At 41.2% G+C, this 6000-nt stretch overlaps 1 protein-coding gene across 1 annotated transcript in view; it reads left to right on the top strand.

Annotated features, from left to right (window-relative positions):
- The first annotated feature begins 263 nt into the window (after positions 1-263).
- The window catches only part of LOC128699121 (uncharacterized), a 50636-nt gene continuing 44899 nt past the window's right edge, over positions 264-6000 (top strand). The window contains exon 1 of the mRNA XM_053791646.2: positions 264-449. The gene's annotated coding sequence lies outside the window, so the exon portion shown is untranslated. The remainder of the gene's footprint in view (positions 450-6000) is intronic.

Here is a 6000-nt window from a genome sequence, read left to right as displayed (position 1 = left end):
GCTGATGGGTGGCCCTCAGACAGGTTTTGTAGGAAATGCCAAGAACAACGCAGTCCATGAGGTCAATGGCTTGTTTTGCTCAACATACACTCAGATTTTAGGAAAGGGCTGGGTGGGGTTTATGTGGTCAGGGCAGGATTAGTATGTAGGGTGGGAGTGGCTCATATGTAGTGGGCGTGGGGTTCCTTGTTGAGGGCGTGGACTGGGCGGAGCTTTGACACACAATGTTATCTAAAGTGGGAGAGTCACAGGGTTACCTTCCCGTTCATCGGCCTTACTCCGGCAGTCAGGCTCAGGCCCTGCACTAGTGAGCATCATTTCCTTCACGTCCCATTCTTCTCATCATCTTCAGCCTTTTCCTCTCCAGTTTCCCTAGACTCTCACACTTGCGTGACAGGAATCAACTCTTCAGGCTGTTGTGATCTGTCGGCTGCACTTGACTCCTGAAGGTAAGACACTAACATTTGTTCTCAAAAATAAACATTAGCAGGCCTTCAACTATTTATTTGAATATTTATTTAATTAGTTGAGTAATTTCATCGATGAACAAAATGAAAGCTCTTGTTCCCAAATTTTAATACATAGTTATTAATAAATTGTGGTTTATTAGTCGCTTACCTAAATTTCTGGGCTCAATTAGAAGTGTTATAATGAAGGGAGAGAAATAGTATATATACATCGAGATGTACTTATCAACTTGTACTCATTTAATTGTGGTTGCAGGAGTCGAGTCATAGCTCCTGGCCCTGCCTCTTCACTGGCGTGTATTCCTCTCAGTATATATATATATATATATATATATATATATATATATATATATATATATATATATATATATTGAGAGTTTTCTTTAATTTCTATTTCAGGGATTAAGTATTCTTACGAGCAGACTTCATGACCCTAGGTCTAGTCAATAGGCTTCCACGCCGTTAATCAACCAAGAAAAGTTTAACCTAAGAAGAAAGAGGCTCCATAGGAAATTTAGTAACGTAATAAATGCAAACCACGTCAGGAAGTAGTTACAATATTGTTGAAATCTGTATCACTACTGGGTATAATATTTAACACTTACCATCATAACGGAGCTGCAGTTAACTTACAATAGGACGCTGACCTTGATGATGAACACTGAGTCTGTTATTATTGAATTCACTTAACTCGCAAAATAAATCAAGCAGAATGACATTTGCATAATCGAAGATGCAGGTATCTTTGAATAGTGGATATAATGAATAAATATAAATATATTCCTTGTAAGAAGAGGTCAGCTTAACCTTGGTTTCCCTATGATTTAATATAATGTACAGTTGTCTCTGATCACTTATTCTAATACTATGTACTTGACCGTCTATTTTATGGGGAATCTTGAAGTTGTCAGGTGTGAGAACAGTGTTGTCAGGTGTGAGAACAGTGTTGTCAGGTGTGAGAACAGTGTTGTCAGGTGTGACAACAGTGTTGTCAGGGTAACATACATCTTTGTGATGGTTGGCCAGGCCAGGAGAGCATTATTAGCCTGCCAAGTTATATTAATTTACCCTGATGACAATTCATTCTCAATTTAAAACGTCAGTGACTGACTCACGAAATCGTAATGACACGATTGCAAACAAACCATACCACGGACGGGGATAGAACCCGCGATCAGAGAGTCTCAAAACTCCAGACCTTCGCGAAGGTCGGATGGTCAGTGACTGACGTTTTTTTAAAGGTCAACCATCCCTCGTTTCCTAGTTTTTTTCTAATTGTATTTTCTTTATTTTAAATTAAATTAATTTAGATTATGTTAAGTAAGGCTGGGTTATGTTAGATCATAAGGCTATTAAAAAAGGTACAATGTTGTGACTGGTACAATACACACACTGTGTCGCTAGTTAATGTTACAAGTCAGACCCAAAAGTCGTCGTAAGTCTCTTTATGTGCGGGTTATTTGTGCATGAGCCTATTACAAAAAAAAAAAAAAACCTTCTTGAGACGTCTGGCATCTAGTGACGTGTATCCCTCTTAGTGTGAGAATGATTGACATGTGTCCCTCTTGGTGCGAGAATGAGTGACGTGCATCCCTTATGGTGTGATAATTTTCTTGTCCAACCCCACTACCACTACCATTTATGCCGTTGTGGTATAAATGGTGGTGGTAGTGGTGTTGATGGTGGTTGGCTGATAATAGTGAAGAATGGGGAGTAAGAGGTGGGTAAGCTGACTGTGATAGGTAAGGCTGGGTAGGTAGAGTTTGCTCCTAGGGGTCACTGCAGTCCCTACTTACTACACTAGCGTCTCCGGCGTACCTCATCAACATGCTGGGCGGGTATCTACCCTCCGTGGCTAGGGGAGGTGTGGTGGTACAAGAGGTGATTCAACCCACTTCTAGCGAATATAACCTCGATAACTCAGACCACCATGGAGTCCGCACATAGTCATAAAACGAACTTCGATAAAGATAAACTCTGTCATCAGCCTTGTCCTGGAGTTAACATAATACGAGGAGAAACTACAAGACCTGAAGCCAACGCCATAAGAGGTGATAATGATAAAGTAAGACAGTATTACAGAGAAGAGGTGAGCAGAGACGTTATCAGAGAGAAGGAAGACAGAATAAGGGGTAATGTCTCATAGAAATATGTTGAAAATTCAGATGATCGAAATAAATTTAAGCAAGGACTCTTACAGTGTCAAAGTGAACTGCGGTTCACCTTGACACTGGGACGGGCAATGTGCAAGACACAACTCTACCTCTCAAGGAATTTTTTCCCCCTCAACCTTCCTATTGCATCTCTTGCAACATTGCGTAACTCTTGGTGCAGCGCGGATGTGCGAAAGACCTAGAGATAGTGTTTTCTATCCCCATGTAACTTGTGTTGCATTATTGAGATCGTCTGTCTGAGATTGGTTTGTATATATATATATATATATATATATATATATATATATATATATATATATATATATATATATATGGAATATATAAAATGGATCTGCTCTTAAAGCTCCTGGGCCGAGGGAAGGAGTTCAGCTGGGTTAAAGTTGGTGTATCTGATGGTATGTAATACATTAAGTATTACCTCCGAGTCCTTCCTATTAGAGGCCTGGGTTAGCCTAGACGGTAGAGCTTCAGACTGTCAGTTTACCTGGTTGAAGTTGTGTCCCTCGAAGTATTCTCCGTTTGGAAGCTATACACTGATCTCAGCGTCTCTGACACTTCTCGAAACATTTCTGGAACTCTTCTTAACAACGTCTGGTGCGGTCTATGATTCTGCTCGAATCTCCTCAACATCGTTAAAACGCCGCCCCTTGAGAACCATTTTTATTATCTGGAAAAGAAACAAGCCACAGGGGGGCTAGATCAGGGGAGTAGGGAGGATAAAGGAAGACTGCCATGTTGTCTTTGGTCATAAAACAATGTTTTTTTTCTGGTGTTGAGTCAACAAGGACACAAACTTTGCAGCCACTCACCTCATGTTCAAATTTTCAGTCGAAATGCTGTGATATGACCCGTAAGAAATTCCTACAGCTCTTGCACTGTCTGGATACCGTGACAACGATTTTAGTGAATGATGGACATTGATGGACGACCAGAGGGATCATCATCCTCAACTGAAGTTCGTCCTGCATTGAATCGAGAAAACTTTTCAGAACATTGCATTCGACCCATTGCTCTTCACCAAATGTTTCCTGAAGCATTTTGTGAGTATCGTTAGCCGTTTTACAGACCCTGAAAAAGAATTTCGCACACTGTAGTTTCTTTTAAAGCTTCCCTTCTATTGCACAAAAAAATCGCAACGACACCGTATGTGCGTGTGGTGGGAATATCAAAAAATAAATGTGGATAAGACAGAGTCCAAAAAATTATAAAATGATTCTACAGAGTTAAAATATATGAACTGCAATGACAAGCTGAGAAACTAAAAGATGCCCTAGGAAGCTGTGCCAAGTTTGGTTGGTTGAAAATGATTGGTTGGTTACGGCCAATCACCCAAAATGCTCCAATTAATGATTCATAATCAGGAAATTGTTCGCAACCAACCGAACTTGGCAGCACTCCTTCCGGGGATCTCATGGCCTGGGGAGGCCAAAGTGTCTGGAGACTTCAACGGTCTAGGGAATAGGAATCTAAAATTCATCCATCTACAGTACACCCCCTTTGAAACCTTCTCCCCCACGCCCCCCTCAGTTGGCCTTCCCCGGTAAACACAAAGACAAACAGCTGCCCCCCCCTGTCCATACAGACACACTACCAGACAACAAAAACATAATGGAACACTAAGAATGAAAGGAACTAGGTAGAAACAAGAGGAAAAATAAAGCAGGGAGACTATGGAGGACACCGCAAGAAACACGGGGAAAAAGGAACAAAAAATGGAAAAGCAACTCCCACAGGAGAGGAAGGAGCCACAGGGAATGGAACAAAAACGCGAGGAGCAGGCGGGACCGAGAGACGAAGTTGACACACCAATTAAGAGGAAGTGGGAGACAACCGTCCACCGAGCATGGGACACAACAACGAAAGAAAACACAAGTCAGTGGCCTGAGTAGAAAAGAAAATGGTACAGAATACGAAAGGCGAGATGGGAAAATCAGGGAAAGGGAAGGGCGAGGAGCAACAATGAGTCAAGAGAAATACAAAAATAACTAAAACAACCAGATGTAATTTAGGTCACTGGATGAGCCAATAAAGGTAACCCAGTATTCTATTACACCAGTTCCCCGGGCCTCAGTGTGTCTGGGTCCCCCGGGCCTCAGTGTGTCTGGATCCCCCGGGCCTCAATGTATCTGGATCCCTCGGGCCTCAGTGTGTCTGGATCCCCTGGGCCTCAGTGTGTCTGGATCCCCTGGGCCTCAGTGTGTCTGGATCCTCTGGGCCTCAGTGTGTCTGGATCCCCCGGGCCTCAGTGTGTTTGGATCCCCCGGGCCTCAGTATGTCTGGATCCCCTGGGCCTCAGTGTGTTTAGATCCCCCGGGCCTCAGTGTGTCTGGAATTAAGCAGAGTTTGGCATGAAATGATAATGCAGTTAAATATTACTGTTGAAGATCTGAAGAAAATTAGAAGGGTCATTCACAAGTCGTCATAAGAAAACTAATATCGAAATTTCTTCAAAAAGAAAAAAAATGTAAATTAGGATAATAAACAGCCTAAGTCTAATTCATATCTTTCAAAGTGTCTTAAAAAAATCCTGAAATATACAAGAACATTAAGCTTGAAGCCGCTCAGAAGTTGCATTAGTAAGTTATCAACTTGCCAGGCTAAAATCAGTCCAAACTTTTCTCCAAGACAGACTACCTTCTATGAAAGAAAGTTTTATGCTTAGTGTATGTAACATATGCAAATTTGTATCAATGGTCTTCAGAGCATGATGATGTTATAGGCACATAAACGAACATTAAGTAGATTTAACACAGGATAACTAAATAACGTCAAACACTGTGACTTATTTTTGATCAAAAGAGAAATTCTTCAGTCATTTCACAGAAACCAATTTAGCACATGATAACTTATACAACCGAACATCCAGAGATTGTTTCCAGTGAGGATACTCATCATCACTAAGAGTTTAAAGCCGACCAAACGAAGCATTTTCCAGTTATTGCACACACACTCAACGAAATGTGTGGCTACACAGCCTCAACACATAAAACGTTCAGCCATTACGTAAGATACATCAACCATTGAAGATTGATGCCATTGACAATAGTTATATTTTAATCAGATTTAAGGCTTTAAGTCTATCTTCATACGGGAGGCTCCTTACACAGTAAATCATTTTAGTCATTCTTCTCTGTATGTTCTCTAATGAGTCTATATCCATCCTGTAGTAAGGGGACCAAAACTGAGCAGCATAATCTAAATGAGGCCTCACTAGTGATGTATAGAGCTGTAAAATAACTTTTGGACTTCTGTTACTAATACTTCTTGAGATAAACCCAAGTAATCTGTTGGCCTTGTTGCGCACACTAAGGCACTGCTGTTTTGGCTTTAGATTTCTGCTCACCATGACTCCCAAGTCC

This window comes from Cherax quadricarinatus, chromosome 54, assembly GCF_038502225.1.
Source record: "Cherax quadricarinatus isolate ZL_2023a chromosome 54, ASM3850222v1, whole genome shotgun sequence".
Classification (NCBI taxonomy): Eukaryota; Metazoa; Arthropoda; class Malacostraca; order Decapoda; family Parastacidae; genus Cherax; species Cherax quadricarinatus.
Note: the sequence above shows the minus strand (reverse complement) of the source record. Positions and strands in the feature narration are given on the sequence as shown.